The 19,810-nt window shown below is 44.4% G+C and overlaps 1 protein-coding gene across 3 annotated transcripts in view; it reads left to right on the forward strand.

The window, feature by feature from the left end:
* Positions 1-19,810, forward strand: part of LOC134587634 (solute carrier family 22 member 7-like) — a 134,538-nt gene that overhangs the window by 94,796 nt on the left and 19,932 nt on the right. The gene's annotated exons all lie outside the window — the stretch shown is intronic.

The raw sequence follows: 19,810 nt of genomic DNA on the forward strand, positions 1-19,810 counted from the left end.
AATACAATACATTATAGAGTATACACACGTTACACACCGCTGTGTATTATATTATGATACACTGACAGCCAATACAATACATTATATATTATACACACATTATTACACACCGCTGTGTATTATATTATTATACACTGACAGCCAATACAATACATTATATAGTATACACACATTATTACACACCGCTGTGTATTATATTATTATACACTGACAGCCAATACAATACATTATATAGTATACACACACATTGCACACCGCTGTGTATTATATTATTATACACTGACAGTCAATACAATACATTATATAGTATACACACATTATTACACACCGCTGTTGTGGCAAACTTAGCCACTTCAGACTATAGAACTGTGACTCTAAAGTTTGTCCTAAACACTGCTGCCATATTATGTTTGAATGTACTTTGCATTCTGTATTGAAATGTATGTTTGCCTGTAATCATTATAGCATTCGTATGCTAGCAGCCGAAAGCCGCTAGCATTCACATGGTTGTTTCACGAACAGCAACTTTACCGGCTGTTCGTGAAACGAACTAAGTACCGAACCCAAGCCCACACACTGAGGGTTGTGTGGCACCAATTACCAGATTGCAACATTGTTGCAATCGGTAGTTAAGTGCTTTCCTGGGTGGCCGTCGTTCGACTACCGACCACGCGGCGGTGGGCCATCTTGGATCCTTTGTCTCCCCAGCGGTGTTTTGCTGTCGAGTGCCTGGAACTGAAAACGGCTACTCGACGGCACGAACACCGCTGTACTTCCAGGCTGTTCGGGAGCTCCAGTCTTCTCCTATTGTGGTTCCCGATCGGTGTTCGGTACTTTCAGACGACCTTAATAATAAAGTGTATTTCGTGCGGCGTTCAGTTGTTTTAGCTGGGATCTGAGCGGTACTCTCACGAAAGGTGCACTCAGACCCCATAGTCTTCATCCCCCCTCCCCTCCCCTCCCCATAGTCTTCATCCCCCCTCCCCTCCCCTCCCCTCCCCATAGTCTTCATCCCCCCTCCCCTCCCCATAGTCTTCATCCCCCCTCCCCATAGTCTTCATCCCCCCTCCCCTCCCCATAGTCTTCATCCCCCCTCCCCTCCCCATAGTCTTCATCCCCCCTCCCCGTCCGTTCGTCAGAATAACATGAATATTGTACAAGTGGTGAATTTAAATGTAAAATGCCGGTTCTGCTACACGGAGGGATAATCCACTTAACGGTATAAACAGAGACTCAACATCCAGTGAGGGGCCAAAAGACCTTTCACTAGAGTTGGTTCGGTTGCAGGGTATAAGGGCATAACCCTAAAAAATATGAATATGAAAAGAGAAAGAGACTGGATAGGGATTGGAGTAGATTCCTCCCCATTCACAGTCCCTATACCCCAGAGAGACACTCGTTCATAATAGAATGGCAAAAAAATGCCCGTATAGAACTAACATGAAATATAAGAAAAATAATAAATTTTTATTAATCCCACTTAGGGAGAAAATAAATAAAAATCAGTAAGGATAATAAGTGACAAAATGTGTATAAACAGTGAAAAAAGAGAACAAATAGTCTTAGTAAAAAAAACAATGTCTTAGTAAACCACAGTAGCTCTATTGGTGTGCAGATATCGCAACATTCGTCAGGAGAATAGCTCCGTGATTTAGTACTAGCCGGTCCCCTCAGTGACAGAGTATAATAGAGAAACAATCAAATATACTCATAGAGAGAAGTAAATAAGTGGGTAGATGTTTGTCCTACATAGAGGGTGAACCCAAAGGCTAGAAGGCTACTGTTTTCCCTTAGTAAGTGGCCAGAATACGTCAGGAGAATAACTCCGTGATTTAGTGCTAGCCGGTCCCCTCAATGGCTGAGTATAACGGAAAAACAATAAAATATACTCTTAGAGTCAACCCAATTAGGGTATGGGTATAGGATGTTAGTAGTCTCACCAAAAAAGCTCATAAGGTGAGACTGTAGGCATAAAAGAATCGTCGCTCCCTAGTGAGTTTCCTTCCTCAAATCTAAGCTTAAGTGCTAGGTAAACTAGGGTAGCGAAAAGTGATACAATTCATTGTCCAAATTCCTAAGTCCCAAAACCCCCAATCAGATTCTTGCTAAGGGCTAAAGCAAACAGGATGTCTAAACTGCCTGAACTTGAATATAGACCATGTGGTCGCGGTAAAAGCTCGACGCGCGTTTCGGCGCTGCTAATGCGCCTTTCTCAAGAGCTTACCGGCCTGGTATCGCGCCACAATTTTAAACCCCATAGGCTCCGCCTCCTGATCTCTGACGTCACCGAAATGCGTGATTTTCGTCAGTCTGGTGGGCGGGCAATGGGTAGATGAGTGGCAGGGACATCCTCACTGCTGGGAATGGGTATGGTTAACCCTATGAGTCCCTGTTCGTGCAGGAGGATGTTAGTTAGAATCAATCCTAAGATAGGATATATAGGTAAAGAATATATATATTTCGAATGGAATGAGCTGGTTGTATTATGTTCATACAACAAAATGTTTGGAATAGGTAATTCCGAATAGAAGATGCAAAAAATGCAAAAAATGCCAAGAGTGGAAAAAAGTAAATCAATAAATAAATAGATAAAAACCACTTGAATGTTATTGAGCACACTAAAAGAGGTGCATATATACAGCTTCACAGTAGTAGCCAATGGGTATTCCTGCATTGGTATACTGTATGGTGAGGGCATGATCTTAATAGTGTGGATACCACAGTAAGGGATATATGCATAAGCTATCGAATTCTATATCAATACATATAGAATATCTACTGATTATTGATATATTAGTATATTAGGAGGTGAAGTACTGGTAATACAAATAATCAATAAGGAAAGATGATGATGATGCACCTGGAAGAAAAACTTCTCAGTGGATCAGGCAAGGAGCTCATAATGAAATGAGTAATAGGAAGCACTGATGTTTTAGATAAATGGGGCAAATGAGAAGCCTTCATTTAGACCTTTTGGTTGTAGCGTCTTGAGTCTATATATCCAAAAGCTTTCACGTTGCCTTAGGAATCTGTCGTAGTCACCCCTCCTCTTATTTCGTTTCACCAATTCAAGTCCACAGAAGCGTAAACCATGGGACTTACTTGAATGGTGTTCCTTAAGTTGGCGAGCAATAGGTGTTTCGGTAGTGAGTTTGGGTGACCTGACGTGCTCTTTAATCCTTTCTTTAAAAGGACGGAAGGTCTTACCCACGTATTTACGGTCGCATTCGCAGGTTAGTAGATATACCAGGCCAGAGGTATTACAATTAAAGAATGATGTCACATTGAAGACCTGTTTATTCTCACTATCAGACACTTTTTTGGAGTCCCGTCTAATATATTTGCAGGCGACGCAACTCCCGCATTGAAAGGTGCCAGTGACCGGTTTATTAAGCCAAGTCTTCAACTTTGAACGTGGTAGTTGGAAATGGCTGGGGACCAAAAGGTCTCTAAGATTTTTTCCCCTGCGTGCCGTTATTTCAACTTTTGGGCCTAGGATCTTGGTAAGGTGAGTATCGCCCGTCAGGAGTGGCCAGTATTTTTCAATACCGGATCTGACTCTATCCCAACCTGCATCAAAGGTTGCAATCATGCGAGGGCGGGATGTAGTAGATGTTGGGGGTTTATTTTTGCAGAGTAGTGTCTCTCTATCTGATTCCAATGCTCTACTGTAAGCCCTTTTTAGGCACCGATTAGGGTAGCCTTTGTCTTTAAACTGTGTTCGCAGTCTATCGGCTTGAGTTTGAAATTCCTGAATGGTGCTGCAATTCCTACGGGCCCTTAGGTATTGGCCTATGGGAATACCATTCTTGAGGGGTTTGGGGTGGAAACTCTTCCAGTCCAGAAGACTATTTGAAGCGGTAGGTTTCCTAAAGAGAGTTGTTTGGATAGCTTGGTTATCAATGGAGACAGTTAAATCTAAAAAATTCAGATTTTTTCCTCCAAATTCAGAAGTGAATCTGAGATTGTAATCATTGTCATTCAGAAGAGTTACACATTGGTTAAACTCATTCGCCGTGCCTTGCCACACTATTGGAATGCCATCTATATACCTCGCCCATAGGTGTATCATGGGGCTAAAAGATGAGAGCTTAGTGGATCCAATGACGATTTCCTCCCACCAGCCCAGGTGCAGGTTGGCATACGATGGGGCACAAGCTGTCCCCATCGCAGTGCCCCGCACCTGGTGGTAGAACTTGTCATTGAATAAGAAATAGTTATGTGTAAGCACAAATTTGATTAGTTCCAGGGTAAACTCCGTATGTGCTGAGTAGCTTGCTCCTCTTTTTTCCAAGTAGTATTGGACATGCTGTATTCCCCCCTCATGGGGTATGGAGGAGTAAAGGGTCTCAACATCCAGACTGCATAGGTTCGCAGTTTCTGGAAGTGAAAGGTTTAAGAGAAGTGCCAGTGTCTGTTTGGTGTCTTGAATGAAGGATGGTAGGGATTCCACAAAAGGGCGTAAAATTTTGTCAAGGTAAATACTCCCATTCTGTGTGAGCCCATCATTACCTGACACTATTGGGCGACCTGGGGGGTCCAGCCTATTTTTATGGATTTTTGGTAAACAGTAAAAAGTTGCTATCCTAGGGTTCTTATTGAGGATGAAGTCATACTCCTCCCTAGATAGCAACCCACCCCTGTGACCCCTGTCCAGGATCCGTTTATAATCATCCAGAAAGGAGTTAGTAGGATCATTGGGGAGTATCCGATAGGTTTCCCTATCATCCAAGATTTTTAGGGCCATTTTGACATAGTTGGTTGATTTCATCATAACTATGTTACCGCCTTTGTCTGCGGGTTTTATTATTGTTTCCCTATCTTCTTTAAGGGAAAGAAGAGCCTTCCCCTCAATTTTGGTTAAATTCATATTGGGATAGAACTCACGATCCACATTTTTTATACTTTCAATTTCAAATTTCACTGCTTCCAGGAATAACTCGATATTCTTGTAGCTGCCTATATGTGGTGTGAATCTGCTTTTGGGTTTCAGATTCGTTTGGCTTTGAGTGATGTTGGGATCGTTCTCATCCAATAGGGATACTAGGGCCATAAGTCCATTGTAGTCATCTTCAGAGATACCCAGATTCTTAGTTTTTCTTTCAATCTGTAATTGGTGATATTTACATAGAGCTAGTTTCCTGACAAAGAGATGTATGTCTTTAATCCATGTGAACTTATTGTATGCTGGAGTGGGTACAAAAGAGAGACCCTTTTTAAGGACATGGATCTCATGATTGGTCAAGGCATGGTCAGAGAGATTGATTATTTGAGACGTATGACTTAATACCGTCTCCTCCTCGTGTACCTTCCTCCCCTGCCTCTGTTGCGAGTTTGATATCTTTGTTGAGGGACCTCCTCCCTCTGGTCCAACTCTAAAAAATTCACCCCTTTTTTTAGGATGCCTCTAGTGTTGGATGGGTTGGGTATATTAGTGGGTAAGCTCGGTTGTTGTCTAGGCTCATTATCAGTGTCTGAGGAGTCATATTCAGAAGTCATTGTGTTGTCAGAGTTTATTCTGATTCTATGTGAAAAGGGCCCGTAGATATGACCTGTTTCATAGTTCTTCAGGTCTCTAATAAACTTCTGATGTTTCCTCAGTCTAATCGTTTGCTGGAATTTGTCTAAATTTTGTTTTAGTTTGATCTCCAATTGGATATATAGGGGATCTGTTTGGAATTTATGGACATTATCAATTTCCTGTTCCAATTGCTTATCAGTCTCTTCAAGTTTCATTTTTTCATTTCTAGCAAACTACTAGCAAACTACTTATACCCTTTGTGTCACTATACCGCACTCCCTCTAGCATGTAAACTCACTGAGCAGGGCCTCAATCCCTCTGTTACTGTATCACTATACCCCACTCCCTCTAGCATGTAAGCACACTGAGCAGGGCCCTCAATCCCTCTGTTACTGTGTCACTGTAACGGACCGTTTTGCACACAAGAGGTTAAAAACCGTTTAGGCGATATTCCCCTTTCCAGGTGCACCGACAGCTACTGTAAGCACCAATCGCCCGAACTGCAAACACATGAATTCACCAACTTCCGAACAGGAAACACACGAATACTGGAAACAGCTGAACAGGAAAAGCATACCATCAGCATACACTCCTGGCAATCAGCATACAATCCAATTCCCCCCCAAGAACGAGACGACACTTAGTTTTGAGGGTCAAGCAGAGTCTGGTTTACTGGGGCTAACTGCCTGGCTTTTATGCAGGTCTCCCACCTGGTGGACACTCCCCTAGGGGACCAGATGGGAAACTGGGAAACATATTGGAAATTGACCAATCACAAGCTTACAATCCCACAATGCATCACAATCCCTCCTCTCTGTCCTGGAGATAATTGGGAAGTAATCAAATTATCTCCAAGGACAGAGGCAAAACTCCATTAGCCACATGGCAGACAAAGGACAATAAAAGACATAAAATTACATTTAAAAAGAAAAACGTAAGGGTGTATCAACCACTCACACAAAATGTGAGAGTGTTGGAACACCCAAGGTCAGAGCGGTGGTTCCAGATCCACCAATAAAGGGCTTGTACCCGGATTAAAGTATTTGAAAAAGAAAGAAATAGAGTCTCGATAACAAGAAAGAGACTCTAAACTGGTTTTAAGATACAATTAATAGGACAATAATAAATATGGTGACCACACCGGAAGACACTGTTCCATTTAAACCTAAAAATGCATCAAATGATATATAGCATGATATAAGGAATTACATAGCTCCAAAAAGTGGCTCAATATAAATAAAACTTACTTTATTGGTAAATAAACAGAAAAGAGGACACTTGAAATGGAGTGTAATAAATAGGGCTGAATACAATATATCAATATAGAGGCTAAATACCACTGTGCAAAAAATAAGGGGGTAATTAGCAGTTTAACAGAGGAGCAGTAAAAAAATATAAATCCCCAGAGTTTACAAAGACAGCTCAATCTACTGACTCCTAAATAGAGAGCCCAAGGAACTAACCCTATGGCTCCTATATAAGGCACCTTCCAAGGTGCACTAAGCTGCCCTTGTTGCTATATAATGGGAGAGAAAAGTCCCCAAATGAAGCAAGACAGCCAGTGACAGAAGTAGAGTAAATATAAAGAGCAAATATCCCTGTACCTCCTAGAAACACCTTCGAGGGTGTTCTATGCTGTCCCTATATGAGAAAACAGAAAGGAGATTGGCACAGGCAGCTCCACCTACTTACTCCTAAGTAGAGAGCCTAAGGAGATAACTCTATGACTCCTAGTAAAGCAAGACAGTCTGCCACAAAATAAAATAAATAAAGAGAACTGGTATCCCTGTAACTCCTAAAGGAAACACCTTCGAGGGTGTTCTGTGCTGAAATCACCTTCAAAGTAAATAAAACAGTGCTTTCAAAAAAAGAAATCAAACAGCTAGTGCTACCATTAGTGTAGAGAAGTGATAAGATTAAACCCGACGCGCGTTTCGGTGTGTCTGCTGCACCTTCGTCAGGGGCTAAAAATACCTCTGTCAGTGGGGAGCTTTTAAATCCTAGATAGCCAATCATATGCGCAGTCCCATCACCCCGTAAGTATCAGCCGGTGTATGCACGGAGCATATTGTGGGAGGAGCAAGCGGCCGTCATCTGGTACTTCTGATGAACGGTACGCCAACGTATGCGTCAACACCCACGTGGGTATCCAGGGGCGGAGCTAGGGGCGGCGAAAGGGAGGGTTCGCTCCTCCCTTACTCCAATCCGGGCTCGAGTGTGCCGAAGTAGTGGGCGTACGGGGGGAGGTGGGGATCAAAATACCAATATGACAACTCTGGCAAATTGCAATATATTATGCCGAAAGTTCAAAACATCAATCCATGGAATCATAATGCAGAATAAATAAAAATATATAAACCCAGAGCCAGATATTTAGCCCTTATAGACTAGGCAAAGTGTCATATATCTAGGGCTAAGAAGCTGCATACGTATATGTGAAGAAAGTATATTATGAGGGTTAACCTGGATCGCTATAGATATATCATCTGGTGATTAACCATATGTTCTTTTTGAGACAAAGGGCGAACCCACACCTCACATATATCATATGTATGTCATATGTGGTCATAGGAATCTAGAGTTAACTTTAATTTCCATGTAGTATGACTAAAATAGGAGATGATTCCACATTGAATTCTAGAGGTAATATTAAAAGATAATAAACGTGATAACAAATAGTGATGATTAGAAATGGTGTGATTAAAGTGTCATGAAATTTATTAAATGAAAATCCTATAAATGTATAGGTGGTGTTATTATATTCAGAGATCACTAATGAAGGGGGAGTAGGAAAAACCTTCATTCAATCCCTTAGGGGACAATGTATTAAGGCAATAAATCCAAAAGCACTCTCGCCTCCTAAGGATTTTATCCAGATTCCCCTTCCTTTTGTCAAGTTTGACCAGTTCTATACCCAAGAATTGGAGTACAGTATGGTCACCTTGGTGAAAATTCTTGACATGTCTGGATACTGTGGTTTCAATGTGTCTACTGGTTTTAATGGAATTTATATGTTCCAAGATCCGTCTTTTAAATTGTCTGAAAGTCTTGCCCTAACAAGGGAAGAAATAACTATAAAACCCTCCGATAAAGGGGGAAATATAGTAATTCTAGACACCCCGCACTATGTCACCATTACCCAGAAAATCCTCTCTGACAATACAACTTATAAAATACTAAAAACAAACCCTACAAACACATTTTTGATAAAATTGAAACAAATTTTACTAAGGGGCCTCGATGATAAATTGATCTCTAAAAAAGAATATGACTTTATGCTTAACATGAATCCTCGCATATCTACATTCTATAGTCTACCCAAAATTCACAAAAGGTATCAAGACCTCACGGGTAGACCTATAGTGTCAGGAAATAATAACCTGACACAAAATGTTAGCATTTATTTGGATCATATTCTACGGCCCCTTGTAGAGAAACTTCCCTCCTATATAAGAGATACCAAACAAGCATTGGCACATCTTAATACCTTGACCATACCTATGGACTCCATACTCTGTAGCCTAGATGTGGAGGCACTGTATAGTTCGATCCCTCACACCATCGGCCTGAAACATGTACAGTATTTTCTTAGACAGAGAGGCCCACATTTATACCACCACAGTGAATTTGTCATTGAGTTGCTACACTTTGTGTTAACCCACAACTTTTTTCTATTCAACGACATATATTACCACCAGGTGCAGGGTACGGCGATGGGGACGTCTTGTGCGCCCTCATATGCCAACCTGCACCTGGGATGGTGGGAAGAGCAAATGGTGTTCACAGCCAATCCCAATCAATTTGTCCGATATATCCTCTCCTGGAAGAGGTATATCGATGATATTATGATTGTGTGGAGAGGCACCACAGAAGACTTCACCAGCTTTGTACAGTTCCTTAATGATAATGACTTAAATTTAAGATTTACATCAGAAATGGGTACACCGAATCTTAATTTTCTGGACCTCACTTTGATTCCAAACACAAAAGGCACCATTAAAACTGACCTCTTCAGAAAAAATACGGCTACCAATAGCCTACTTAACTGGGGAAGTCACCACCCTACCCCTTTGAAGAAAGGCATACCAACTGGACAGTATTTACGCCTTAGACGTAACTGCTCTGATGTTCAAGACTTTAAAGTGAGAGCCAGTGAACTGCGTGCAATGTTTCGAGCTAAGGGTTACCCACATAAATGTCTTAAACGGGCTTACCATAGAGCCCTCATGACTGATCGGAAAGATCTAATTAAAGAGGTATCGGTATTCCCAAGTAAAAACACGTTTAACTCCAAACACTTAAGAGTAATTGCTACATTTGACGCAGGTTGGGAGCAAGTCAAATCTATTCTAAATTGATACTGGCCCCTACTTAAACAAGATGAACATCTTAAAGAAGTCCTCCCCGCAAATGTGGCCCTTATAGCACGAAGGGGTAGGAATATCAAAGACACCCTTGTACATAGCCACTTCAAACAGTCTAAGAAGACTGTTACTCACCGGCTATCTAACAAACTGCTAGGGACCTATAAATGCGGCAGATGTAAAGCTTGTGATTTCATCTGCAAAGACTCTAAGAGTTTCCCAAACAGTATACAGACCGATACCTTCTATCCGAATTCATTTTTTAATTGCAATTCTAAGGGTTTGGTCTATTTGATAAAATGCCAATGCAACAAATTATATGTGGGCAAGACTTTCAGACAATTTAAAAGACGGATCTTGGAACATATAAATTCCATTAAAACCAGTAGACACATTGAAACCACAGTATCCAGACATGTCAAGAATTTTCACCAAGGTGACCATACTGTACTCCAATTCTTGGGTATAGAACTGGTCAAACTTGACAAAAGGAAGGGGAATCTGGATAAAATCCTTAGGAGGCGAGAGTGCTTTTGGATTTATTGCCTTAATACATTGTCCCCTAAGGGATTGAATGAAGGTTTTTCCTACTCCCCCTTCATTAGTGATCTCTGAATATAATAACACCACCTATACATTTATAGGATTTTCATTTAATAAATTTCATGACACTTTAATCACACCATTTCTAATCATCACTATTTGTTATCACGTTTATTATCTTTTAATATTACCTCTAGAATTCAATGTGGAATCATCTCCTATTTTAGTCATACTACATGGAAATTAAAGTTAACTCTAGATTCCTATGACCACATATGACATACATATGATATATGTGAGGTGTGGGTTCGCCCTTTGTCTCAAAAAGAACATATGGTTAATCACCAGATGATATATCTATAGCGATCCAGGTTAACCCTCATAATATACTTTCTTCACATATACGTATGCAGCTTCTTAGCCCTAGATATATGACACTTTGCCTAGTCTATAAGGGCTAAATATCTGGCTCTGGGTTTATATATTTTTATTTATTCTGCATTATGATTCCATGGATTGATGTTTTGAACTTTCGGCATAATATATTGCAATTTGCCAGAGTTGTCATATTGGTATTTTGATCCCCACCTCCCCCCGTACGCCCACTACTTCGGCACATTCGAGCCCGGATTGGAGTAAGGGAGGAGCGAACCCTCCCTTTCGCCGCCCCTAGCTCCGCCCCTGGATACCCACGTGGGTGTTGACGCATACGTTGGCGTACCGTTCATCAGAAGTACCAGATGACGGCCGCTTGCTCCTCCCACAATATGCTCCGTGCATACACCGGCTGATACTTACAGGGTGATGGGACTGCGCATATGATTGGCTATCTAGGATTTAAAAGCTCCCCACTGACAGAGGTATTTTTAGCCCCTGACCAAGGTGCAGCAGACACACCGAAACGCGCGTCGGGTTTAATCTTATCACTTCTCTACACTAATGGTAGCACTAGCTGTTTGATTTCTTTTTTTGAAAGCACTGTTTTATTTACTTTGAAGGTGATTTCAGCTGCAGTCAGTCCGCCTTTTTTCTCCGTTCTCCCATGTAGGGACAGCACAGAACACCCTCGAAGGTGTTTCCTTTAGGAGTTACAGGGATACCAGTTCTCTTTATTTATTTTATTTTGTGGCAGACTGTCTTGCTTTACTAGGAGTCATAGAGTTATCTCCTTAGGCTCTCTACTTAGGAGTAAGTAGGTGGAGCTGCCTGTGCCAATCTCCTTTCTGTTTTCTCATATAGGGACAGCATAGAACACCCTCGAAGGTGTTTCTAGGAGGTACAGGGATATTTGCTCTTTATATTTACTCTACTTCTGTCACTGGCTGTCTTGCTTCATTTGGGGACTTTTCTCTCCCATTATATAGCAACAAGGGCAGCTTAGTGCACCTTGGAAGGTGCCTTATATAGGAGCCATAGGGTTATTTCCTTGGGCTCTCTATTTAGGAGTCAGTAGATTGAGCTGTCTTTGTAAACTCTGGGGATTTATATTTTTTTACTGCTCCTCTGTTAAACTGCTAATTACCCCCTTATTTTTTGCACAGTGGTATTTAGCCTCTATATTGATATATTGTATTCAGCCCTATTTATTACACTCCATTTCAAGTGTCCTCTTTTCTGTTTATTTACCAATAAAGTAAGTTTTATTTATATTGAGCCACTTTTTGGAGCTATGTAATTCCTTATATCATGCTATATATCATTTGATGCATTTTTAGGTTTAAATGGAACAGTGTCTTCCGGTGTGGTCACCATATTTATTATTGTCCTATTAATTGTATCTTAAAACCAGTTTAGAGTCTCTTTCTTGTTATCGAGACTCTATTTCTTTCTTTTTCAAATACATAAAATTACATACTGTTACATTTATCACAAAGAACATACACATTCTACCTATCCCCAGATAGCTTAGATCTGAGCGCACGTTATTACCGGATGGCGCTCAGATCACATACATACAGTTCAATCGCCATGGAGCCAAAGTCTTTCATACAGTCTTTCAGTATACAGCTGGGCTCCATGGCATAGCTATCTGGGGTAGCATGGCTTTAACAGTCCACAAACCAGCCTTTCTGCAGGGAAAAAGACCAGGGGCCATAGTCCAGCGGCAGGAGGCCCCCAGCCCGAACATGGAAGCGTCTGTGTGGACAATGAAACGTTTGTTAGGGGCTGGGGCAGCCAAGACAGGAGCATCACAAGAGCAGTTTTGAGAGCTTAGAAAGCCGTTTCACAGTGGGGAGACCACAGGACCTGTCGGGGAAGATTTTTATTAGTCAAGTCCGTCAGGGGCTTAGCTATGGTGCTGTAGTCGGGCACGAACCGCCTGCAGTGCCCAGGAAGGCTAGCACCTGGGTCTTGGTGGTGGGGGTGGGCCAGTTGGCGACCGCTTCTATTTTAGCCGGCTCTGGTCTCTGTTTCCCGCACCCCACACGGTGACCCAGGTACTGCACCTCAGCCATTCCAAAATGGCATTTCTCTGGCTTCAGAGTCAGGCCAGCGGCCCGAATCTGATCCAGGACCATTCCAACATGAACTAAGTGTTCCTCCCAGGACTCACTGTGGATCGCTATGTCGTCCAGGTATGCGCAGGCAAACTCCTGGAAGCCATTCAGGAGTCTATCCACCAAGCGCTGGAATGTAGCGGGGGCATTCTTCATCCCGAACGGCATTACCTTAAAGTGGTATAAACCGAACGGGGTGACGAATGCCGACTTAGGGATAGCTTCCTGAGCCAGGGGAATTTGCCAATAACCTTTACAGAGGTCAATGGTTGTTAGGTATTTTCCCCTGGCTATACGATCAAGTAGCTCATCAACTCTGGGCATCGGATAAGCGTCCGTTACCGTTTTGTCGTTGAGCCTCCGATAATCTACGCAAAATCGGGTGGTTCCGTCTTTCTTAGGGACTAGAACCACCGGAGATGCCCAGGGACTGTCGGAGGGCTCAATCACCCCTAACCTAAGCATTTCTTCAGGAACGGCTTCAGGAATTCGGTAGGGTGTTTTCGTAGGGCTTGCTGCCCTGGAGTGTCTACCTGATGGGTGGTAAGGTGAGTGTACCCGGGTTCAATTGCTCCCTCTCCTCCTCATTAAGTATGTCTCCGATATGGACCTGGGCCACTAAGTTGGAGTGGGGATTCCTTTCTAGCAGGTCTAGGATAGGAAGGTTGTCTGGGTCCTCGTGAGGGGGAATGCAGATGACTGTCACATTCTCAGGTTTCTCTAGATACTCCTCAAGCATATTTATGTGAAACGTTTTTCGCAGGTTTTTCGTTATGGCAACTAGCTATGATATAGGTAGTGTCCCCTTTCTTTTCTATTATCTGGTACGGCCCTTGCCAAGCAGCTTGTAGTTTGTCTGCTTTAACTGGCTTGAGTACCAGCACCTTCTGTCCTATGGTAAAACTCCTGGCTCGGGCGCCCCGGTCATACCATACTTTCTGTCTCCGTTGGGCCGACTGGAGATTAGCCTGGACCGACCTGGCTAATTGTTCCATTCGGTCCCTTAGTTCCAGCACGTATGGTACAATAGGGACCCCGGCGTTCTCGGTCTCCCCCTCCCAGTGCTCTCGGATCAGGTTTAGGGGTCCCCTTACCTGGCGTCCGTATAGCAGTTCGAAGGGAGAAAACCCTGTCGTTTCCTGGGGCACCTCCCTGTATGCGAATAGGAGATGCGGTAGGAAACGTTCCCAATCCCTATATTCCTGAGCGAAGGTTCTTAGCATCTGTTTAAGGGTTCCGTTGAACCTCTCACAGAGCCCGTTCGTCTGAGAATGATAGGGGGTGCTGAGAAGCGATTTAACCTTGCACACATGCCAGAGCTGCTGAGTTAATTCGGTAGTAAACTGCGTGCCTGTGTCGGATAGGATTTCCTTGGGAAACCCTACCTGAGAGAATACCTGTACTAATGCGTTAGTTACAGTGTCTGCCTGAATGTTAGATAGAGGATACCTGGTAGCATAGTCCACTACGGTCAGAATATACCGTTTACCGGAGGGACTAGGGGTAGCCAGTGGCCCTACCAAATCAATAGCAACCCGGCTGAATGGCTCTTCTATAATGGGCATATTCATTAAATGTGCCTTAGGGTGGTCTCCCCTCCTCCCAATGCGTTGACACACATTGCATGTACTGCAATGGGTCCGCACATCTACGTGAACCCCCTGCCAGAAGAAGGTATGGGTAATACGGCGAAGAGTGCGGGTTACGGCTAGATGCCCCGCTAAGGGAATATCATGACCTATCCGGAGTCTCTCCTGTCGGTATTTGTACGGGACTACTAATTGTCGCCTATGTTGTCCCTTCTTTTCGGTTAACCGGTACAGTTTCCCTTTCTCCCATCTAAATGTCTTGTTATCTAGCCCCCCCCTCCAGACTCAGCTTTTTCCCTATACTTTTGCAAGGTTGGGTCAGATTTGGATTCGTGCTCAAAGGTTGCGGGAGTATCCCAGGGTATGGGGTCTGGTGGGGCAGTCAAGGTCGGGGTGAGTCTTACCTGTGGTTCCTGCACTGGTGAAGAGTCAGGCTGGTTCCTGGCTTGTGCTCGGGTAGTCACCGGATAAGCCTCAGAGTTATAGGCTGGGGCATAAGCAGATGTCATCGGTCCCAAATCGTTGCCTAATAATACTTTGGCTGGCAAATTATCCATAATCCCGACGTTCACAGTACCTTTCCCCGCCCCCCAATCCAAATGGACCTTGGCGGTCGGTATCTTGTATACATCCCCCACAGCCACTCGAACGGCCACGGTTTGTCCGGAGCGCTTGTGCTCTGGTGCCAAGTGTCTCTGAACCAAAGTAATCGTAGCTCCAGTGTCCCTCAGTTCCTCAGTGGAGTGACCCTCGAGCTATACCTTTTGCCTGTGATGTTGGCGGTTGTCGGAGGCATCATATACGGGGTCGGCCTCGTGGAGGGGTCCCAGGTATTATTCCATGGGACCCTCCTGATTAACACATAGCGCCCGGGCGGGTCGAGATGATCCCGTGGAATTATTATAAGTCCGGGGGTTTTGATGGTGGTTGTTGAGGGGGCAACTTGCCATGAGGTGCCCCGGTTGTTTGCACCGGTAACAGGTTGGTCTTGGGCGTTCGGTAGTATGGCCACCTGGAGGTCCCAGGTGTCTGGTAGATCCTGCGGGTACGAGAGCCCTGAAGTCCGGCCATGCCGGCGTTCGGTAATTTTCTCAGTTTTCTGTACGAATTGTTGGTCGGTAGTTGTTGCTTTCGTGCAGTCGTGAGTCACAATGTTCATCAGCCAGCGTGGCTGCCTCAGTGAGAGTAGTGGGTCTACGTTCACGGAGCCATTCCTTGCATTGTTGATCTACCCCATTGTAGAAATGTTCTAAAATAAATAATTGTAGTACTTCCTCACCCGTTACGGCTCGGCACCCTTTCATCCAGTGATCGGTGGCTCTCCTCATCCGATGAGCCCATTCGGTATGCGTATCATTCGGCTTCTTTTTCGTGTTCCTGAATTGCCTACGATACGTATCGGGGGTTACTGCATATCTTTGTAGTAACGTATCTTTAACCCGGATATAATGTGTCACTTCCTCGGTAGACAGGGTGCGGAATGCATCGGCCTGATAGTTTCCTCGACAAGATAGTGGGCCAATCCTCGCTGGGTATCTGATGAAGTGCACATTGCCTCTCAAAATCGGCCAAATATTCATCGATCCCCATCTCATTCTCTAGGAACGGTCGGAATGCTGCATGGGGAATCTTTGGCTTCCCAGCCCTTTCTGCCGGGTCCCTTGCCATCCCCGCCACGGGGTTTTGCTGTGGTGGATTTAAGTTCATCTCGTGTGCTCTGGCCTCTCGGATCTCTACATCGACCTATGCCATGGTTTGCTGTATTAGTTCCATGGTCGGGTTCGGGACGAACCAGGAGAGTCTCTCCCGAACAATCCGGTTCTTTTCCTCGCTAGCGGACAGCGGTGTCTCTGTCATGGTCAGGCTTTGATCCAGTTCTGTCAGCTCTGCGATCAGCTCCCTCCTAGGTCGGTTGCTAGTGTTCCCACCTCTGCTTTCTAATAAATCCTTTAACGTGGTGCGTTTCAGTTTGTCATAAGCGCTCTCCATCCGCTCTGTATCTCTCCTAGGAACTCCAGGAAGATCCCGCCGCTGCCACCAATTTTTACGGTTACCCCCAGGCTAGCTGAAGACTGGACCGCTTGGATGTCCTGGTTCCCGAGTGTGGAGAGAGAGAAGCGCTGTTCCGGTCGGCAGACCACCAGAGTCCTGTGAATACAAAGCAATCCCACTAGCTCTAGTATAGCTAGGATACCCTGATTCCCACAAAACGATTCGAGGCTGCGATTTGAAGGTCAAACACGAACTGCCTTTAATGGCACAGGGTTAGCGGTATTTATGCAAAAGCCCAGGTCCAGGGACAGCCCCCTCTGGACCTGATGGGATATAGGGACAATGCATACAGTTGACCAATGACAATACACTGCATCGTTTGAAATAGTCCCCGCCCAACTTGGAGATAATGATTCCAACGGTTATGGCAATGCAATTATCTCCAAGTGCACAGAATCCCACGTGCATTTACAACATGTAAAAACAGAATAAAATATATATTTATAACAATTTACACAATATCCCTGATATTCCACGATTCGTTAGATAGCTCGGGTCTGAGCGCATCAGATAGACGAATAGCGCTCAGACCTCACGAACGGTATGGCTAGTCTCTGAGATATAAGTCTTTCCGTGTCTCATTGTCCTGAACACGAGATGGCGGCCATCTTTTCCGCTTGTGAATAGGCGAGCGGGTATCGGTCCCAATCTCCTGGAACTAAACACGGATGGCCAGCGTCACGAATACCGCTCTCTCGCTGGTTGTCCCAACCCTTCGGGAACCGAACGTCGACCGCCCTGAAGGGACCAATTAGCCTGTGGTTAACCGCAGCCTCAGCGTTATAATTACGGACACACGCCGTGGTGTAGGTGGTCCTCATTCAGGAGTTTGGATATGGTGAAAATAGTCGACGAACGAGGCCACCCTGAAGTAGTCAATTAAGGTTGCGGTTAACCGCAAACCGCAACCTCCCGGTGGTCCCCAGTTCGGTGTTTTCCGAGGTCAACAGGGTTAAGTGGCGGCACACACCAGGGGCTGGGTGGTCCGAGTTCATATGCACAAATTTATAATCCAAGGGGTTTGTGTGAAATGGGTAAAAGCAATAGAAATACCGAAGGAACCGTCTTCGGTACTTTAACATAGGGTAATCCAATATGAGTCTGTGGAGTGTCCGTAACACCCTCTAACATGTAAACTCACTAAGCAGGGCCCTCAATCCCTCTGTTACTGTGTCACTATACCCCACTCCCTCTAACATGTAGAATCACTGAGCAGGGCCCTCAAACCCTCTGTTACTGTCACTATACCCTACTCCCTCTAGCATGTAAGCTCACTGAGCAGGGCCCTCAATCCCTCGGTTCCTGTGTGTCCTTTTGTCTGGTTACAATTACGTGTCTGTTAGTCCACCCATTGTACAGCACTACGTAATTTGCTGGCGCTATACAAATAATAAAATAATAATAATCTCAGAAATATGAGGAGACCATCATATACCTCATGTCATAAATGTATCTACATTAGATAATTCATATATGTTGCAAATCATCAAGATGACTGAATGATCTAAACAGATGGGGTATGAATTATGTTTTCGCTAATTTAAACCCATGCCAGTAACATAGGTAAGTTTGTTCTGCACGGACAATATATGCATGATACATGATTGGTGTAACGGATCACCTGGCACCCCGACTGGGTACCTGTCAGGATCGGGACAGGGATCCAACACGCAGGGTACAAAGAGTGGAAAGGTACGTATACCGGGCCTTAGAATGGCCGGACTAACGTACCGAGAGTAATAGAGAATAGTCAGAGACAAGCCGAGGTCGAGGGAACGAGAAGACAGATAAGCGAGAGACAAGCCGGGTCAAGGGATAACAGAGATAAGCAGGGTAGTACAACAAGCCGAGTCAAAACCAATAGAGCAAACTAGAATACCAGAGCACTGAGTGACTAGACAAGCTAGAACCACGACAGGGCAATGAGCTGAAGTGAGAAGTAAGCTTAAATACCCTGGCTCCGGATGGTAGACACGCCTCTGACAAGTACCGATTGGATATCGGACACTTGAGTGGCAGGTCGCTCGTGATAGCGTCATGACGTCACGTATTGAGCGTCCCGCTAGAAAAGGACGTGGATTCCTCGCGGTCGGTGTTTAAGTGACTGGATGAACCGCGAGGAACGAAGGAAACAGCTCGTTTGGACGGATAAACTACTAAGTCTCTACCTCTTTTAGAGGTAGAGACCTCAGGTACCCTGACAGTACCCCCCCTCTCAGATACGCCCACCGGGCGGAAGGAACCGGGACGAGATGGGAAGCGAAGGTGAAATGCTCTGCGAAGGCGAGAAGCATGAACGTCCTCCTGAGGTACCCAACTCCTCTCCTCAGGACCATATCCCCTCCAGTTGACCAGATATTGCAATTTTCCCCTTGAAATTCTGGAATCAATGATGGAGCTGACCTCGTACTCCTCCCGACCCTCCACCTGAACAGGACGAGGTGAGGAAACCTTAGAGGAGAATTTGTTGCAAATAAGAGGTTTCAACAAGGAGACATGAAAAGAGTTAGGAATGCGTAAGGCAGGTGGCAGAGCAAGGCGATACGCAACCGGGTTGATACGAGTGAGAACCCTGTAAGGACCTATGTAGCGAGGAGCAAATTTCATAGATGGAACTTTTAGGCGAATATTCTTAGTACTCAACCACACCCTATCCCCAGGAACAAAGACAGGAGCCGCTCTTCTATGCTTGTCAGCGTGTTTCTTGAACAACGAGGAATTATGTAACAAAATTTGCCGAGTCTGATCCCATAATTTCTTCAGGTTGGCGACATGATCATCAACCGACGGTATCCCCTGAGAAGAGGAAACCGAAGGAAAAATTGAAGGATGAAAGCCATAGTTCATGAAGAAAGGGCTAGAACGAGTTGAATCACAAACAAGGTTATTGTGTGCGAACTCCGCCCAAGGAATCAAACCGACCCAATCGTCCTGGTGTTCGGAAACAAAGCAACGTAGATACTGCTCGATCTTTTGATTGGTACGTTCAGCAGCTCCGTTAGACTGAGGGTGATAGGCAGAGGAGAAGTTCAATTTGATTCCCATTTGAGAACAAAAGGATCTCCAGAAACGTGAGACAAATTGAGAACCTCTATCAGAAACAATCTCCGAAGGAATCCCATGTAGGCGAAAAACCTCTCTCGCAAAAATCTCTGCCAATTCAGGAGAAGTCGGAAGTTTAGGCAATGGCACGAAATGGGCCATCTTAGTAAATCTATCCACCACCGTGAGAATAACAGTCTG

Source organism: Pelobates fuscus, chromosome 2 (genome assembly GCF_036172605.1).
Source record: "Pelobates fuscus isolate aPelFus1 chromosome 2, aPelFus1.pri, whole genome shotgun sequence".
In the NCBI taxonomy this organism is placed as follows: domain Eukaryota; kingdom Metazoa; phylum Chordata; class Amphibia; order Anura; family Pelobatidae; genus Pelobates; species Pelobates fuscus.